This window comes from Ambystoma mexicanum, chromosome 1p (genome assembly GCF_040938575.1).
Source record: "Ambystoma mexicanum isolate Mex_15411 chromosome 1p, UKY_AmexF1_1, whole genome shotgun sequence".
Lineage (NCBI taxonomy): Eukaryota > Metazoa > Chordata > Amphibia > Caudata > Ambystomatidae > Ambystoma > Ambystoma mexicanum.
Window position 1 is genome coordinate 514,176,676 of NC_090921.1, and position 20,829 is coordinate 514,197,504.

Consider the following 20,829-nt stretch of genomic DNA (forward strand, 5'->3'; position numbering starts at 1 on the left):
AGTACAAACAAACACAGTACTGTCAACAAAGTAATTGTTATTGAAATAGGGCTTACCCAAGGGTTATATTTAAACTGCCAGTGACTCTGAGGCTGTGGTGCAGGGAAGCGTCGGTAATACTTCAAAGCCAAGGCACCAGAAACTCAGCGCTGGCTACCACCTGAAGATTCTTGGAAGTGTTCTGAAAACTGTGGTAACGTAGCAGTTCGAGGAACTCTGGAGAGCATAGAATACTTGACAAAGCAGATAAGGAATAATCCTAATCAATCCATGAAACGTGAGCTAAAGTCAAAAGGTCCGTAAATCCAAGCAGAAACCAAACGCCACATCCAAGGAACAAGAAAACCCAGTCCGTAATCCGTAAGCTTGAGATCTGTAACCAAATGAATCCAACGTGAATCGAAAACGCCAAACAGTGTCGCGAAACAGCTGTGAAGCGACGAGTGATTCAAAGTGTGTCGCTTTTATACCTGTCGACTCCTGATCGCGTGAGCGGAGCTCAGGGCATGTGACCAAGAGTTTGGCCCAGAAACAGGAAGTAGTTGTTGTCGATTACTCTTGCTCCAGCCCTCTCGCAATCTCCATGGCAGTTGCCAGCGGAAATGAGGGAACAAATAGTATCGCCCTCTGATAGAGCCTGGAAATTGGTGACGCTTCCCTCGCACCACAGGTAGCGTGTTCATCTGAAGGGCTGACTGTGACTTGGAGGTTCTCGCTGTGTTATGTGTCAGAGAATCACTGCGGGTATGAGTGTTCTGTAAGGCGGTGTGCCTGGTGAGCCTGACCTTCCTACTGCGCATGACACATACGGGAGGTCTGGATGAGGATGTCGCAGGATTGGAGGGGAGGCAAACCTTCATTTAAGTTCCTGAAAGGCTTCTTCTGCTTCTTCGGTCCAAGCAGACTTTTTATTGTTTTTTTGTAATAGTACTGTGATTGGGTGCACAACCTGAGAGAAGTCTGGGATGAACCAGTGGTCGAAGTTCGCAAAGCCCAGCATGCTTTGTACCCCTTTCAGAGACGTCGGTGAAGGCCATTTCAGAATGGCATCTACCTTGTGCACGTCCATTCTGATGCCTCCTGGAGTAAGGCTAAAACCAAGAAATTCTACTTCGGTGACATGAAAAAAGCATTTTTCAAGCTTTGCAAACAAGCAATGTTGACGGAGCTTGGTGAGGACTGAACAAACGTACTTGACATGATCTTGTGCGGAGGCTGAGTATATTAAGATGTCGTCTATGTACACTAAGGCGCACACATCAATTAACTCCCTTAAGATGTCATTCATGAAATATTGGAATGCCGCAGGAGCGTTGCATAACCCGAAGGGCATGACTTGATATTCAAACAAGCCGTACTTCGTACGGAAGGCGGTTTTCCATTCATCTCCTTTTTTGACTCGGACCAGGTGGTACACTCCTCGAAGGTCCAATTTGGTATAAATCTGGGCATCTTTAACTTGATCTAGAATCTCAGGGATAAGTGGCAAGGGGTAGCGGTTCTTCACAGTGATCTGGTTCAATGTGCAGTAGTCAATACAGGTTCTCAAGTCTCCTTCCTTTTTTGATACGAAGAACAAAGGACTGGCTGCGAGGGACTTCGAAGGACGGATAAATCCGTTTGCAAGGTACTGGTCAAAATAAGATTTCAAACGAAGGTTTTCTGGTTCTGTGAGAGCGTAGATCCTGCCGCAAGGGATATGTGCACCAGGAACACGGTCGATCTGACAGTCGTAGGGCCTGTGCGGCGGCAATGTATTGGCTTGGTCCTTTCGGAAAACATCCTGGAAATCATGGTATTCACTTGGCAAGGTATTAGTTGCTCCCAGGGTTGATACTGTGGCTCCGGGAATCATGGGGATACAGACGTCGGGTTTCTCCTCTTGGTAATAGCAGGCAGGGGAGCAGTCACCGGGGAAGGTTAATTTTCGTGCCCGCCAGTCTATCAAAGGGTTGTGAGCAACCAACCATGGCATCCCTAGTATTAGCCTGAACTGAGGTGCCTTGATGAGATCGAATTAAATAGACTCCCGATGTCCGTCCTGGCACAGCAAGGTTACCCTGACAGTACACTGGGTTACTGATCCAGAAGCGATTTCTGTCCCATCCACGGTGGTTACCTTGTCCATAGTTGGCTTAGAACACAAAGGAAGCCCCATCTCTGCTGCCAGTTCTTGATCAATATAATTCCGAACTCCTCCGCTATCGATGTATGCTTCAACGGCATACATTCTTAACGCCTGTTGGTGGTTAATTAAGATCACTGGTATTGCAAAGTGCGAGGTCAGCAACTCTTTCTTCTCACTCGACAAACTGACCTCTACGTTTGTCGAGCTTGGTAGTTTTCCGATTCCTTAGCTTCATCCTTCTCTGTGGCCCCGACTGTTCTTCTTGGGGGTTTTACTGGACAGTCCTTCAGGAAATGTCCTGGTTTCCCATAATACAAACAAAGCTGTTATTGTCTTCTTTTGTCCCGCTCTTGTTTTGTTAATGGAGGCCGTATCCCTCCAATCTGCATGGGTTCCACAGCATTTTCAGGTACACGGGGTGTGTTTTCCCTTGGTCGAACATACACGGTCCGAGGGTTCATCTTAGACCGGTCTGCCTTTTGGTCCTGCAACCGGTGGTCTAGCTGCACAACCAGATTTATGAATTCTGCACAGTCTCTGGGTGGATCAACCACATGGGCTAAAACGTCCTTTAATTTGCCTCGTAAGCCTCGATGGAATAACGTGGTTCTTTTGTTTTCTGGCCACCTAACTTCAGCAACCAGTCTGTTGAAGGTAGCAATGTAAGTTAACAAGTCCTGATTCCCCTTTCGGAGGAACAAGAGTCATTTTCTACGGCTTGTTCCTGGGTATGGCAAGCAAAAAGTTTTTCCATTTCTCTCTGGAACCCCCCACAGTCATGTAATAGAGGATCGCCATGGGTTACCAACGGCACCGACCAATCTGCTGCACTACCACTCAGGTATGATAAGTCAAAAGCTACCCGAGTTTGGTCGTTTGGAAAAGCTCCAGGCCTACAAAGAAAATGAAGGTGGCACTGATTGATGAATGCTGCATACTTTTGTGGGTCGCCTGAGAACCTTTCTGGTGGTGCCAGGGGCACTGTTCCAGTAACATGATCTGTACCGGAGTGGGTGGTATGGCGGGGTTTACATCGTTGGATTGCTTCCAGGTAGGGGCATCTGTCCTGCCTGTGATTGCAAGTATTGCCTGCTAATCTCTTCAGTGCATTCTTTGGTCACTATTAGGTCTCTCCGGAGGGCATTAGTCTCTTGTCGGGCAGAATTAACCTCAGCACAAAGCTCTCCTAGTAATTGGGCCAATTGGTCCATTTCTGATGTCTCCATGGCGCCCAGGTGGATTTGTTATGGTAGGCTTTGCATTCTGTTATGTTCACCTGGTATCCACAGGGACGCCACCCAGCCCAGTTACTCGCTGGTATGCTTCTCAGCTTTGTCCTGATGTGGTCTGTGGGGAAGGTTCTGCCTGAAAATACAGGAGGACTGTGTTCAAGACTGACAGACTGGGGTAAGTATCCTCCTTCCACCCCGTATGATTTCAGTCCCTCTGGCACCCTCTCTTCATCTTGTGGTAGAATTAGGTGTGCTCTCCGTCCTGCCTTCTTTACAGGGGCGCGTTGTCTTTCATGGGCGAGTGCGGTCCAGTTACTTCACTGACACCGGCCTGTTTGATATTGTTCAGGTAGGTCTTATTGCTGTTCTTTAGTTTTGTTGCTATCCTGCATGGCTTTCTTTGTTTAAAATGTCTCTTTTTTCTCTCTTAGGTATGCGGAGCTTCAGCGGGGTGAACTGGCTTGGTTGAGCCCTACTGGTAAATGATGGCGCATTAAGAGCGCTATGATGCGGTAAGTAAGCGCTATGCGCAGCGCTGCGAAGTCTTGCCTTTGCTAACCTGTGTTTTCCTTCCTTGTAGGTCGCGGTGTTCTTCAGCGCGAGTGGAATGTCCGGAGTGGTGCCAGCCAAGAGGCGACCAGCCAGGTAAGCCTTTTGAGCAGTTCGTAATTTGTAAATGTCTCTACTGCTTTCTTTAATGTTGCCTCTATCTTCCTCTTTCAGGTCATTCTGTCCGGGAGGCGTGCAGATTCGAGGAAGCTGTTCTCAGTAGCTGCGAGTGTTTAAAGATGAAGACTGCAGGTAAGATGCTGCTGTTAATGATGTTCCTTTTGTCTCCTTGGAGGTTCTGCTTCTCCGAGGTTCGAGGGAATAGCTGGACACGGTGAGCGTCACGTTGCAAGCTGCAAAGTAACTTGAAGCGTGTTGTCTTGCTCGGATGTGGTTTAAATATCCCCAACAAAATAGTCCAGGTAAAGTAGTCCCTAGGCTACCACACCCAAAACACTAGATCGCATAGCTTGGTTCCTAGGAACCAAGCTATGTGGATACCTCCATGTTGGCTGACAATACAATAAAGTGGTTCCCAAGCACATTGTATATCATGGTGTATGAGCCTGAAGCCGTAGGCGCCAGGATTGGCCCCATGAGGGCTTTTGAAGAGGATGCCAGGCTCTAGAGTCCTGACTCCACCTGGCCAATGGGTTTGCCAGAGGAGGCTTTGGGCGAGGGTCGTGACAGTAACCCATAACAATACTTGTAGATTTCTCAATTGCGAACATGGCGGCTGCCAATGACTGTTCGCAAGGAAAGTGTCCTTTCATAACTGGGTCTAAAATCCCACTGTAATATGCTATTGGCTTGTACCCCAATGTAGTCCTCTGTGTAAGCACTGCTGTCATGACTGTCCCATTTGTGTGTGAAACCAAATACAATTCCTCTGCATAATTGGGAATTCCTAAAACATTGGCTGTACAAATCGCTTTCTTCAATTCCTCACACCCTTCCTCCATCTCCTCAATCCATTGTATTTCTACTTTGTTCACCTGTGCTTTATTTAAAGCCTTGCAAAAGGGGTCTTGTGTATGAACTGTAGTCAAATACCCAAGCTCTAACATGATTGTATAGTCCCAAAAATTGTTGCATCTGTTTTTAAATCGCCTCAGCTCTTTCAGGTGTCACCTTTTTTCCTTCATGTGAAATCAACTGTTCTATGTATACCACCTCTCCTTGACAATATTGTAGCTTCTCCTTTTCTACATTGTATCATTTGTCTGCTAAGATAGTTATCAACTGAATCGAGTCCTGCCTGCACTCATCTTCATGAGTATTGTATCACTGCACTTTTGAAATCTACATTGCCTAGGTCCATCTGGAGGACCCTGTTAAAGATTGATGGAGATTCACAGTACCCTTGAGGCAACCTAGTGTGTTTCAGATAAGTTTGTCGAAACATAAATGAATTCACGTCTTGTGATTCCTTGTGCAACGGGATTCAGAAAAATGCATTTTTCAAATCAATCACTGTGAAATATCATGCTTCTACTGAGATACTGCATATTATCGTCTCCAGGTTAGGAACTAGAGGAAACTCTGTCTCTACAATCTGGTTAATTGGTCTCATATCTTGTATGAATCTCCATGACCCTCTCTTTGATTTTTTGATTGGATACACTGCGGTGGTGCACGATGATCCTGATGGCACCAGAATACCTTGTTTCATCAGTGCTGAAATGGTCTTAAATATTCCCTCATCAGCCTCTCGAGACATGGGGTACTGTCTTTCTTAAGTTAAAATCGCCCCTGGCTTCAGCTTTATTTTATCTTCCCCTATTCCCTTTAGTAATCCTACATCATAAGGGCCTTTAGTCCATAGGACGCTGAGCACTTTCTCCAAGTCTTCTTCAAAAAATGCTGGACGCTGCCTCATTATTTCCATTCACTGTGGGATTTCCCTCTTCTCTATTCTTATCCAGTATGTAATGCTCAGAAAGAACACTACTTCATTGTCTGTTGGGTCTTCTCTAAAATATCATCATCACTCATGTCAGTCAATGTGTACCTTTCTTCAAAAGCTATTACTGTCTTCCATGGTCTACCCTCATCATCTGTTCCTTTGTACTATAGCTGCTTCTAACTCTAGAGGGATAGTCTGTCCCCCTCTTTGTCCATAGATATCTGTGGTCTGAACAAGAATCTGTCAGGCATTCTCACAGTCTTCCGCACTGAACCAGACAGTCATGTTAGTATAATGCTCACCCCATAAAGAAAAACCTCTGGCTCTACTGGAGTGCCTTGCAGAGCTATTTGCCCTGTGAACGCCAGTCTGAATTGGCCCACATTTAAGTAGTGTATTCCGGGAGTGGAACATACTATTCCCTTGTCAGTACATTAAAGCATAGTTCCGGGACTTTTTTTTTATTGTCCCTACGGTTCGGCCATGTGTTTTTAAGCATAAATCGGTAGATCGTAGAAAACTTTCCTATGGACCTTACCCGACTTTTCGTCCATTAACGCACTCGAAATCAGCCGCCATTTTGTGATAATCCTATCATTTCCCCCCATCGACCTGGCTCACCTGCGTTTGCGGCACTAAATCATATCCCCCGCCCCTGAAACAGACTTTATCAAAACATTCATATTCCCCGCCTCTATCCGTGACGTGACTGTGCTGCGTAGGCAAACGCGCCCAGGCGTCTTCTACGCGACTCCACACAGAACCCGGAAACCAACACAGATCAGCTCACAACACAGCGCGCCACAATTCGGAATATGAAACTGTACTTTTAAATCAAACCGCAAGATTGTAAATTTGGTAAAGTACATTTATTTGACATCAAATGTTTAGAGAATATTCAGCGATTTGCATTTTTATTTGCTCTCGATCCAAAATAGTTTGTCTTGAGGCAAGCGATGTTCGTGTGCAGTACACACAGGGTGTTGGTTTACGATAAAATAAGCTCTTCGGTCGCACTGATAATCGCATGGCTGTTCCAACAACGAGGCACTAGGCCACCACAACGGTATGTATGTTGCATCTAGCCATTAGTACCGCGTAAGGGCATACTTGTACTTGGCGATCGTCCCATAAAATGGTCAGGGTGGTAACGTTGTTCACGCGGAGAAGCAACTGGCGGTTGTAAAAGCCATCCGCCGGTGTCTGGTACTCGTGACACAGACAATAATGAAGGATGTACCTGTTTTAAAAACATAAAAAATGAAATTAGTCTCACCATCAGATCTTTATTAAAATTATTCATTTTATATATTAGGTCAGGAAATTATTTCATAGCTAGGACAGTGCAACTGGGTATTATACGTCATTTCCAGTAACCCACCCCCTCTCCTCCGCCTTTTTCAGAGCCGCCTGAGCGCCAGTGGACCACTTTGTCACTGATATGATATAATATGGCATTTGCAACGCGCCTATACACAAGTGTTTTAAGGCGTGGCGAGGCAGGGAGGGGGGGGAACAAGGAGAAGACAGACAACGATCCTACTAGGCCAGGTGTCATTCAGATCGCGCAAGTGCAGGATTAGGGGGAAGGTAAAAGTGCAAGGGGAAGGGGAGGGGGAAGTGGAGTACAAGGTAAGTAGCATAAAATAATAAATACATAGGGCCAGCTGGTGGCGAGTGCAAGGTAAGTGCAGAACAAGTGCTGGGAAGGGGGGGCTGTAGGATACTGAGACAGTCCCCCAGTGCAGGGGTTGACAGGGAGGCAGTGCAGGTGGAGAGTGGAAGGGCCCAGGTTCGTGGTCGCAGACAGTGGACCAGTTGTAGCAGGGGAGAGGGAGAGAGAAAGCAGAAGCAAAGAGGAAGGTTTTGAGGTGCTTCCGTAAAAGGAGATGGTTCTCCTCCTAAGTGCGCGGTACAAAACAATATGCCACATAGAACGAACAAGTACAACTTAACCCGTCTTTAAAGCTACTGTATAGTAATTAAATTGCGGTATAAACTCATCTAAAGAGTTACTTACATTATATTTGCATTTTCCATTGTGTCTGTGCGTAGGGCAGCCCCGAAATACCACTCCTTCTATGCCGACGTTATTTCTTCTAATGAACGAACATTAAATGGCTATCGTTTCTGAAATTTTATTCATTATCGTTTCTTACGTTATTGCACCACACCCCCAAAAAGAAGTCTTTCGGGATGGTCCCGGCCTGTCAAGGTCAAATAACAATAGAACCTTATACTGAGTTGTGGGCCATTCCGGCACCCGAGCAAAAAATCAAAGCAGCTGACCTTCACTTTGAACGAGCACACATTCCTAGTTAGCTACATTCAGTGTAAGGCCATCTCACAGGGCTTGAAATTTACACTCCATCTTTGCATTTTGTCTGCGTGCTTTGCAGCCCCAGAGAACCATAAATACGGAGACATTCTATATTTTTTGAAAAATGATTTATATCACTGTTTGGTTTAATTTAATGCGCAAATGAACAAGGTTGGATAGACACATTGCATGTACACTGAGCAATCACTTTTATTTACACAATACATAGCTACACATATTCAATGGGCCTGCGACATGAGGAGACTCGAGAGCAAAGTCACAGGTGACACCCGGGTGGTTCGCACTACTGCACGGTGAAGGGAGGGGCAAGGGTGGAGAGACACATTGCATGTACACTGAGCAATCACTTTTATTTACACATTACATAGATACACATATTCAATGGGCCTGCAACATGAGGAGACTCGAGAGAACAGACAATCAAATTACAATCATTTAAACCGTGATATGTATTTCTCAATGAGCTCTGCTTTAGGTGGACATGGAACAGAGGCAATGTTGGGTGGCAATGCAGTTGTCCCCTGCACAGGTTCGTTCACAACTCCATGTATGTGCCTATCTAGGACATCAACAATAAGTCTCTCAATAAACTCATATTGCATATCCTGAAACACTGGTTTGATCACCCATTGTTTACTTCTTTTAGTGAAGGCCTTATTGTAGCGAAGCGTCCCTAAAGTTCCGGTCGTCCTACTTTGTTGACGGCCAACATTATGGTTATGTGCCAAGACCGCTAGAAGAGTCCGATTTATCATGCCCTCCATGCCAAAATGCAATCGTTTTGGCCTGTACTTTAGGCACATATTGTGGAACACCTCCAAATCTCCTGTGTGGCAGAATTCTGTGAGTCCCCTCAAATCTCTTGTTATAGTTTTATCAAATACAATCTTTTCAATGGCTTTGTGAGTGGGTGATGAAGGAATCAACCACTTCTTCTTCCGTGCCTCCTCTGTGGACAAATGGCCATGTTCACATTGTGGAAATGTTGGTTTGTGGTCCAGCGGTGAACGTTGCTACAGTGTAGCATTACTGACCGCCATTTTTCCAGTAGAATTTCCAACGACCCTTCACATGTTTTTGAGCTCCACCAAAGATGGTTGCTGATTGACTTGGACCACTGTGAAATACCTTGCATATCTTTTTTTTTACCTGCAGCCGACATTTTTTTATTGATTGTTTTTGCAAGATGCCATACGTCAAATTGGTGATTTATATTTTTGTACTCTTCTCTCATTGTCTTGGCAATTGAAACGTGTCTGTCCGTGGCTATCAGGTCGATCACCATTCCCCGCGATTGTAGTTCTTGCAATGATGCTACAAAGCCAACTTTCTCCATGGCCACTGAGGATGTACTTTGTGACACCTGCACGACTACCGAACTCACAATTTTCTTACTTTCCATGTCCTGAAAGTGGTAGGTGCAGTACTTGGCTGAAAATCCTGGGCTGTCGCACTGTCCATCACCGGCTAGCCTGAACCGTTTGCCCGCGAATGTACTTTCAATAGACATTTTTTCCATTCTCCAAGCTTCGCTAATGGCTGGAAATAGATAATCGGTTTGGTATTTGTAGAACTGAGTTTTCGCAATGAAATGGATTCCCACAAACTGAAAGAAATACTCTAACTTTTTAAAACTTGAACCACTAAAAAGTGCGGCCGCTGCACAAAGTAGATTGCCTGCTGGCAGTTGCCCCAGCATGGGTTGTGCAGACCATGAGAACGGATGATATTGTGTACAGGTGGCATGTATTTTAAGGTTAGTGCCTCGAATTGCACGAGTCACATTAATCAATGGCTCCCGACATACTTCCCCACCAACCGAATGCCCACATTTCATCTTAATAATAATATCAATCAAACAACTATCGAATACAATGAATTTGGCCTCTTTCCTTATACTGTCACTCTGCATCCCAGCTGGTTCGGCCTGTAACGTTGAGGACATGTCACTCACATTAAAGGTACAATCTCTGATATCGTCTTCCGCTATGTTCAGTGATATTGATGGTGTTTCATTGTCGTCCATTTCATTCTCTTCCATTGCAACATCTGTTCCTTCTCCGGCGATGGGAGAATAAAACAATTTCTTCAACTTTCTCGCGGTCTTAGTTTTTGCGGGTGTGGATTCTGTGAATTGATCTCCGACTGCATCCGAACTACTAGGAGGACATTCACTTTCAATGGCTGGTGGTGGTATAGCTCCGTTGTCAATCACTTCATATTCTTCCCATTGGCACGATGCATCTCCAGTCTCAAGTCCCTGGCAAAAGGTTTGACAAGCAACATCTCTCGTTCGCTTCACTGTCTGTGTAGATCTAGTTCGTACACCCACTCGCAACTAGAGGACAGATTGGAAAAGGGATGTTCAGTTTAAACACAACTTACAGTATTGAACTATTAACAGTGAAAAACAACATAATATAGTGACCAGGACACTAACCTACTTTTGCTTTCTTTTCTTTGAAACTTTCTTGCCTCGAACTTCAACATCTGGACGCTGTTGCTCCGACTCATGTGTGCATGTCTCCACTTCCTCTTGCGCTGCAACGATTATATTTTCATAAGCACATCCATCACGCACTGACGCTCCATCGACTCCCTGAAACATCGAACTTTCATTAGTATCTATAATAATATTGAAAACACAAAATGTACTTGGGGACCAATACCCACGTACATCTCAATAGCAAAACACGAATGAACGCATTGTGTAGAACATTCAAACGACAATTATTCACGCATTGTTGATCTAGTTAGATGGAACTGTCACGATCCATACCTCGGGCTCCGCATAGACTTCCATTGATGATATTATTGAAGATGACGCTTCAGCAACTCCCTGAAACACAGTAATTGCATTAGTATGGTTTTCTATTTTGTTAAAAAGAACATAAACTTTGTGCAGGCGTCAACGGCTCATCTAAATAGACCTGCACAAATGATCAGTTGTCTAAAATAAATAATGGATATCTAAATATGATTCGATTTGCTCGATCGTTGGAAGTGTCACCACCCAGAGATCTGCATCAACTACTAGGGGTGATGTTCTTGTAGAAGAAGCTCCGTCATCTCCCTGAAACATAGTACTTGCGTTAATAAAGAAGGAAGTATAGCGGATGTAATCACGTCATATGATCTCGCTTGATCGAACTGTCAGTATCCATACCTCGAAATGCATAAGAACATCAAGGGACGCTGTAACTGCGGTGCACACTTCTGCAAGCTGTTGCGCCGACCCGTAACTGCATGCTCCCCCTTCTTCTTGGACTAATGCTCCATCGACTCCCTGAAACATAGGACTTTCATTAGTAATGAACACAATATTGAAAAAAGAAGACACATAGGAGGGCGGCGACAGAAGGACATATCAATGGCTAAAAACGAAAGAAACATTGTGTGTAACAATCACGCTACAAGAATGCAAGATCTGATGATCTCCATCGATGGAACTGTCCGGAAACGTACCTCGAGCATCTGAGTGACATCAACGGTTGTCGTCAATGCGTTGGACTCCTCAGCATCTCCCTGAAAGACAGTACTTGCATTATTTTGGATAACAATAATTATAACTGAAAACAAAGACTAGAGGACGAGTACTAGGGTGTACCATTAGGTAAAATAATTACACGATAAATTAAAACTATTGATTTACATGCCTAAAACAAGTCAGTGGCAGAATAGCTAAGTAAGATTACCCGATAGGCGCTTGAAGTGGCTGATGACTGCAATAACGACACGGATGGAGAATCTTCCGCCTTCATATTGAGTGGATACATAAATGGGGAAATTATTGTTAGCTAATGCTACACACTACCGCAAGGCCGAGAGCTAAATCCGTAAACTTGACTCACCAGTGGAGGGATGTGGACGAATAGAGTGGGAATAGCGGTTGAGAGCAATTTTCACGTCGCTCGCGGTGTTTTCTTCTTTATTAGCAATGATGTGGAGTACATGACTGAGCTAAAGTGCCTGCTGCAGATGCGGTATCGATCACCCCTCTTGTCCGCAAAGACTTCTAGGTCTCTACTTTCAAGCTCAGACGGTGGATATCCGCAATATCGGACCCATTCTCTTATCTGATCTATTGTCTTAGGGAAAACATGCATTATAGTACCTTCAGATTTATTATGGGTCTTCGAAGGGCAACCGCCAATGGAACAGGCAGGCATTGTGGAAAGTTCTGAAAAGTAAAGATCAACAATTCTCTATGAATACCAATGTGTTAAAAAATTAAATGACACATAAAAGGTTCAATGCAAGGTTCCTTTTGGTTCTTGGAACTATACACGTTATTCACATGCGGATAAGTATTTGAATAACTTTAAAAAAATAGAAAAATAATTTGACTAAACTCAGAACATGTGACTAGTTCCTTGCATGTACTGTCTTGAACGAAAAGAAAACATGGATGCAATTTGATGACTACTAGCAAATAGATATAAATTAAAAAATTGGACGCAAAATGATTATGGTACATGGCCTTACCTTGACGAACAAACAGTTAGATGCAGGGATCAGAGTAGTTTCTTGTCGTAGAACAGGGAGCAGTTCACAGGTTGCAAACTGACGAGTTTGCTCGAAGTGGTCACGGAAGTTCACAGAGACGAAGAGCAGATAACCAGCACCTTCACGGGTTGACTAGCAAAGCGCAAAGAAGTTCTCATTAGAAATATGAAGTGGGTTATAAAGAATTCGAAACAGGGGTGTGTTGTGAATGAATGACGTGTATATGTCGTGGCATTATGCGGTTTGCAGGGGGGCGTCCAGCGTGAGGGGGGATGCTTGGCAGGAGACACGGGGTCTGGAGGTAGACATGGGAACAACAACCCATGCTCTATAGACCACTTTGAAGTGTACATGGTCTTTGGCACCTCTTGGCCTTTATCGCTCCCTGACAGCTCCACTTGCCAGCGCAAGTACCCCGGTGCGAACTGCCTTTGTTAGGGTGGGGGGTGGATTGGGGCGGTGGTCGTGCAGACAAGACACAGGAAGACTCGTGAATGGAGACACACTTATGTGGATTGCAGGGGGGCGTCCAGCGTGAGGGGGGATGCTTGGCAGGAGACACGGGGTCTGGAGGTAGACATGGGAACAACAACCCATGCTCTATAGACCACTTTGAAGTGTACATGGTCTTTGGCACCTCTTGGCCTTTATCGCTCCCTGACAGCTCCACTTGCCAGCGCAAGTACCCCGGTGCGAACTGCCTTTGATAGGGCGGGGGGTGGATTGGGGCGGTGGTCGTGCAGACAAGACTCGTTTGCCGCAGGGCCTCACCAAGGAGAGGCCATCTAACTGCATGTAAGAGGCAGGCTGCAGGATCTAGTACATGGAAGGCAGGGGGGTGAGTTTATAAATACCTATCTAGGCAGTTAGTCAGCAGCAGGCTGGCCTGTGGTGGCAAGGCGGCACAGGCCAGAGGGGGTCATCTCTGTACCCGGTGCCCAAAAGGATGATTTATTATGATCAACCATATTGATTATTTACCTATAACCATGTTTTGTATCAATAAAATCCAACGGCCTTTTATTGCCAACCCTTGAACAAAGTGGTGTGGTAAGTATTTTTGGTGGAGGAGGCAAGGCCGGGAGGCTTGATGCCAACCCGCAAAATAACATATGTATGTCTGCTGCATATGGGTTCAACGGTTATGTGGATTGAAGGTGGGCGGCCAGCGTGAGGGAGGATGCTGGCCGGAGACATGTGGTGTGACAAGACAAGGCACAGGAAGACTATTCAATGGAGACACACTAGATTCATTTAAAAAATCAAAACAACCATTGTTAAAATATATGTTGGGTTTTATTTTAGATCTTAATTTCAATTGAACATAAATAATAAACATTACACATTGTAAAGTTCCGGTTGCAGCACATCCAGGGAAAATCCGCAGTATTGTCCACTGTTGCTGGGGAAATGTTGTCTAATGGCAAGTACCGCACAGGCAGGTGTCCGAGCCTCCCGTGAAGCCACCAAGTGAAGCAACGATAGGACACCAGCCTGTACCACCTGTGAAAAAGAAAGATGCAAACTGTATTAAAATGACAAAACTTTCTTATCAATGTCGATTCAGGTAAAAAATGTCATTCTGCTTTGAAAAAAATTCTATCTAGAAAATGCACAATATGGAACCAATTTACATGCGTTCGAATGATATGTAGATGTAATTTTATATGTGGGAGACGACCATGAAATAGTAGTGGCATCACTGACATCACAACCAGAGTATACTTACTCGTTACTCGGATTACGCGGACGAACAGTGCCGTGAAGTTCGTGCATAAGCACCATCATCATCCTCAACACGGTCCGTGAGAGGCAGGCTTCCCTGAACTCTTGCAGCTCGGTGATGCATTGTGGACTTGGCTCGCCTTCCGAAATGTAGGCCAAGCACCCGGAATTTTCACGGCAGCAGCAGTTCTCCTCCTCAGTTGGCATTAGCTCGCACCGATTGCACGTGCACCAGGTGGAGACGCCGTCCATGCGACATGGTCCAGGCTCTTCATCCGTTGACTGGTCCTCCCAACTGCCGTCCGAATCCCCATCGTTTTCGCGTGCTTGCATTTCCAGTAGTTCCTCCTCGGTGTACTCGGGCTCGTACATATACGGCATTATTGTAGCCATTGTGTGGTAAAGAAAGTAAAATAATTTACAGAGATGGTACAGGTGTTCACAAGGCCTAGAAGCGGCGAAGGTAGCTGACCAGAGCACAGAAACGAGTCACAGAATACTCAAAGTAACACAGAGAGAGTAATGGAATCGAAAATCTGCTGCTGTGTGTTGTGAAACGGTGTGTTTATACTTATTGAGGAAAGAGGCGTCCTGCCATTTCCATGACGACACTTCATTAGCTGAGGCGCAGCGATTGTTGACACGAAACGTGCTTTGGCGTTGGGAAATGGGTGGTACGCGTCTGCTGATGTCAGGCTCAGGGGCTGTATTGTGAGATGATCTAAGACCCTGTGTACAGCAAAGGAACATCGCGTGCCTCAAAACGAACTTTTTGGAACGTGAGCAAATAAAAATGCAAATCGCTGAATATTCTCTAAACATTTGATGTCAAATAAATGTACTTTACCAAATTTACAATCTTGCGGTTTGATTTAAAAGTACAGTTTCATATTCCGAATTGTGGCGCGCTGTGTTGTGAGCTGATCTGTGTTGGTTTCCGGGTTCTGTGTGGAGTCGCGTAGAAGACGCCTGGGCGCGTCTGCCTACGCAGCACAGTCACGTCACGGATAGAGGCGGGGAATATGAATGTTTTGATAAAGTCTGTTTCAGGGGCGGGGGATATGATTTAGTGCCGCAAACGCAGGTGAGCCAGGTCGATGGGGGGAAATGATAGAATTATCACAAAATGGCGGCTGATTTCGAGTGCGTTAATGGACGAAAAGTCGGGTAAGGTCCATAGGAAAGTTTTCTACGATCTACCGATTTATGCTTAAAAACACATGGCCGAACCGTAGGGACAATAAAAAAAAAGTCCCGGAACTATCCTTTAAATCGTCATGTTAAGTTTTGTCATCAAATCTCTTCCTAAAATGTTAACTGGTGTTTGTCGTGAATACAACAATTGAACAGACAAGTCACATTCTCCTATAGAGACTGGTAATTCATCAGTAAAAGGGCCTTGAATCACAGCTCCAGAGAACCCTTGAGCATTCATGGCAATTCCCGACATTGGATATTTTCCATCTCTTATGCATGGACGAGTAACCCCAGTGTCTACTAGAAAAGAAAAAGATGTGCCTCCTATCGTCACATCAACCCTTGGTTCCACTTGGAGGTCTGGTGTCCCTGATAGTACTGAACATATCAATTCACCCTGTGAGTTTTCCTATTGTGGGTATATACATACCCCCGTAACTGGAAAGGAATTCCTCCTACCACAGTGGTATCTCTTATTCTAGGTGTCAGTAATGGGGCCGTGTTGCGACTGCTTTTGCGTTGGATTCATTTGCACTTGCTCTGGTTGCTGTGTCTGTTGCATTTGCGGCACTTGTGTCTGATACACTGTCTGACCTTGGGCAAACCCTTCCCTAGCTTGTGTGTTATTTGGTGGAGGATAAGCTGTCCCCCCCTCTGGAGAAATGGCCATATTGTACATTCCCTTGGCTCCCACACACGCGTGCAATCTATTCTGTCATCCCACAAGTCCAACAAACAAGGTGAGGCCACCTGACTGTCCCCCTTGGTTGAATCCTCCTTGCACATTCTGATTCTCATTCTGCACATTTTGAAACCCACCTTGATTGTTTTGGAATCCACCCCTTTTTTTTATAGCCCATGCCTCCGCCTCATGGCATAAACCCATTCCCTCCTCGGTGCATCATGCACTGATTATTCGCCTGCGATGCACCCACTGCTTGCTGCACTCCCAACACTTCTCCGCTTGTCAATACTGCCCCTTCCATGGCAAATTTTTACAATTCTTTATGAACTAATTTGGCTTCCTCAATTTTCCTAGCCTCATCTTTCTTCTTGTTTTTCTCCTGCAATAGCCGACAGTGATAAACTATTGTCATTCGTATTTCAGCCCACAGCTTTGCCTCCATTCCCACTTGTCTCTTCATTTGCCTCTGTACTTGTTCAGGCAACCCCTGAAATAAAATGTGGTAAAATAATGCTGTTTTTTCCCACGGCTCGTGCTTTTCCAGTTGCCAACGCTCTTAAACCTAAGCAGTAGGGTCTTCATTTTCCTTCATCTTATGTGCCATGATTGCACCCATATCTGATGTATCCGGATATTGCACCCTAAGATCCCTCAAAACTTCTGTTCTACACTTATTGATTGGTGCTCCGTCGTGCATTGTGTTTTGTGCTGTCACACTTGAATAGCCTGCTCTTCTCCATATGTCATAAGCTCTCTCCCCAAGAATAGCTGCCAAGAAAGCCTTAGTGTCCCCTATAGCCAGTGTGTTCTCTCCTGTTTTTATTTTATTAAAATGATGTAGTTTCTTTTACAAAACATTTCATTTAACATGATCTGTTCACACTAATAAACACTAAAGTCTTGATTGGTCTTCTTTCTTCACACTAACAATTGTATCTGGAGAGATGCAACATGTTTCTTCCCTTTATCTCTTTTTTCTGTGCTTCTATTATATTATTCCACAATTGAATGATGGTGATAGTCAAGTTTTTGTTTTCTGCTACCAACAGTTGTGCCCATCGATCTTTAGGGTCACATGGTGGACCGGGATTCACAATCATTTCTCTAAATAAATGTATTTTTTCAGTTAGAGTGGGGCATTCCATTATTACATGGTATAATGTCTCGACTATATCTTGTGTTCGCAAAATCGACAGTAAAGTAATGATTTTGGGATCTGTCTTGTTAATGCAAGAAATTCTCTCATAGGTAACTGATTTAGTCGAAATCTAAGAAACTGATCTCTAATGTAACGATCTGGGAAGAGAGTCAAGTAAGATGGTAAGTGGTTGATTGGTCTGTAATCCAGGTCACAGTGAATGTTCAGACGGTATTTAGTTTTTGCATTCATTGTATTAATCCAATCGTTCTGTAGGAGGCTCTTCTTTGCTAGTTGGGGAAGATTAATGAGCATTTCCAAGGTTATCTCATTTTTTTATCTACCGCTAGTTTTCATGTTTTAAGCGCTGTATCAGCAATCGAGTTCTGTCTGTGGCAGAAAATGTCAATAGCTGGAATCTCATCTTCACTAGACATTTTCCTATATAGATCAAATTGTTTCCATATAACTATGGATTTCAGTGATTGGGTTGCTAGCTTGTGGTGGATTATTATGGCGGGGAACGGCCTAGTCAACGCTAAGATTTCTTCACCAGAAAATACCTTCTAGTGAGTCCCATATAGTTTGATTTAGATTAATCATCGTTTCACTCCTGTATGTGATGAATGTGATGATTGCAGTCACCTTCTGCCGGTAGAAGGTTATGATGGGCTTCATTGAATATTTCCAAATTCGTAGTGTATCACTGAGCCTTGATGAGCTAGGGAGGATGTTTTCAATTTCAACTGTTCTGCCCATTCTTAATCCACCTCAGACTAATTCAGAAGTATTCCCAAACATATGATAGTTTTTTGGTGTTCCAACTTTTTCCCATCCATGTAGAAAGTTGTTGATTTTGTTTTGCATTTTTGAATGGTCGTTACAGGCATGATTTTTGTTTTGTTTGTGTTAATTTCTAGATCATTCAATTTCATGTAGCATTCCAGTTGATTTAGGATTCTTTGTAAACCCACCAGGGTTTTGTCTAGGATCACGATGTCATTAGCATAGACTAGATGTGGAATCGAAGTTGCATTAAGTTTTGGTGGGTTTGCTGTTTGGAACCAGTGTTCATCGGGATGTCTGAGGTATACAGGTTAAAAAGCATGGCTGCAAGGGGGCAGCCTTGTTTCAAACCATTAGTGGTGGCAATAGGGGTGGATAGTACTCCGTCTTGTGATAGCCTGATCTTGATAGTTGTGCTACTACATGGTTGTTTAATTGGCTCTAAGATTTCTGATGGGCAGTTCCAAGTTCTCAGTTTTCTCCATAGTGTCTGCCTATTTACCAGATCAAATGCCAAATGGAGATCAATAAAAGCCACATAAATGGGATTTTTGTGAATCAAGGATTTATGTTTTATCAGATTTAGTATTATCAGGTTGACATTTGCACCTGTATTTTTAGTGAAACCGTTTTTTCTGATGTCAAATCTCTTATTGGTTTTTATCCAAGTAGTCAAGTTTTTTAATAATAAGGTGGGAACATTTTTACCAATTGGGTCCAATATGGCAATCGGTCGGTAATTAGTGGGCGCTTTCCAGTCTCCATTTTTATAGATTGGAATCAATATGGCTACCCTCCATGAGTTTGGAATTTGTTTGCACTCTTCTATGTTTGCAAATAGGTGAGCGCAAAGGGTAGCCCATTCAACTGGATTCCGCTTTATGATGGCATTACACAGCCCATCAGGCCCGGCGCTCTTGATGTATTTAATTTTCTTATTACCAGCAGGATTGTTTCTTGTTCCCATGTGGATGGCCATTTTGATTCCTCTTGTTGTAATATCTTTAACTCGTTGCTGGTAGATTTTTCTTTATATAGGATGGCAAAATGGGCTGTCCATGTGTCTTCTGGTATGACCTGTATCGATGTGTCTTGACAGGCAATCTGGCGTTTTAAAAGATTATTAGTCTTCATCATTTTTAGGATGAACTCTGCATCGTTTTGAAGCATCTGTGGATTAAAGGTATGTCTCTGTATTTTCTTTGCGGTTTGGTTCTTGTTTATGTTTTGCAAAAATGGTCTTAGTATCCATTCGTAGTTTATTTTATTCAATGCAGAGCGAGTTGAGCCCAAATACGATTCTACTAATTGGTCGACTTGTTTTTCGTTGATGCGAAGTCTGATTGAGGCACTGTTGATTTCCATCTGTATCAGCTGTGTTTTCTCTCTACGTGGGCATGAGGCTGTACATTCCACCCTGATAATATGGTGGTCGCTATTCCCCGATTGTACATTTCCAGTATCGATTATTTCGTTTTTTAATACTTGCGACATATAAATAATATATATATATAATCGAGTGTTGCAGATGACTTCCCGCGGGACCATGTGGGTTTCGGTCCTTGGTCCTTTATGTTGGGAGACTTGTAGTATATCAAATTTCTGATCTTCAATTCGTTAATCCTACTTTGCGCCCAGGGTGATCATTTATCTTTTGCTATCTGGTTTCCTGTATTATCAAATAGGTGGATGTTTAGATCACTGCAAATTATTAATTGGATGTTTTGATAATGTTTCGTTGCTTCGTCAATAGCGGTAAATATAGTATCAATAAATTCTTCATTGTTGATTGCATAGGGATTCCAATACAGATTTAGTATCCCCAGAGTCTCTTTCGTTGTGTTGAAATATGGTCATGTTGTAGTGATTGTGAGTCTGTGATGTATTCATAGATCGTGAGTTGTGCCCACGGGTTCAAGTTTTTGGTTTCCACCATCCATATATGGGTTTCATTCTTTATCGAGGTTAGTTGACCTGATGAGGGTTGTCCTTTGCCTCGTTGTATCGCTGAATTCATCGCTGTAATGCAGCCATCACACCCAGGGAGTGCTGACATCCATGTTTCACGGAGGCATATAAAGTGATGATTACAGAGATCATCAGTGTGGTTACGAAATAAATGATTTGAGCCTTGGTGTTCCAGGAGCAAAGTGACAGAGTTTGGTCTTGTTGTGTTGTGAATGGTTATCTTTGTGAATTCAATGTTGAATTCAGTGAGGAATTTGCCCCTTCTAGGTCTCTCCAAATAAAGTCCTTTTTATTGTTTGTTCGTGAGTAATATCCATTTACTTTCTGGGTGGTTCTTGGGTCATTTGTGGATTGTTTTTTATTGATAGGGTTTTGTTGGCGCAAGTTTGTTTCTTTATTTCCTCTGGATATTTGTTCTTGTTTAAACTCCCAGCTCCTCAGAGTTCACATCAATTGAGTGTTGTTGTCAGCTTGCATGTGAATCCTAGTTGGAGCAGTTGCGGAGTCACGTCCAGAAATCTTTCTGTGATGTCCATGGAATTGAATTCAACCAACATTTTGTCCATAATGTTTTCATAAATGAATTTCTACCAGTTTTATGTGGCCCGAGTTTACCCATTTTAGTGACGGGACCGCTTGCAAGAGGCGCAATATGTTGGTTCTATTGA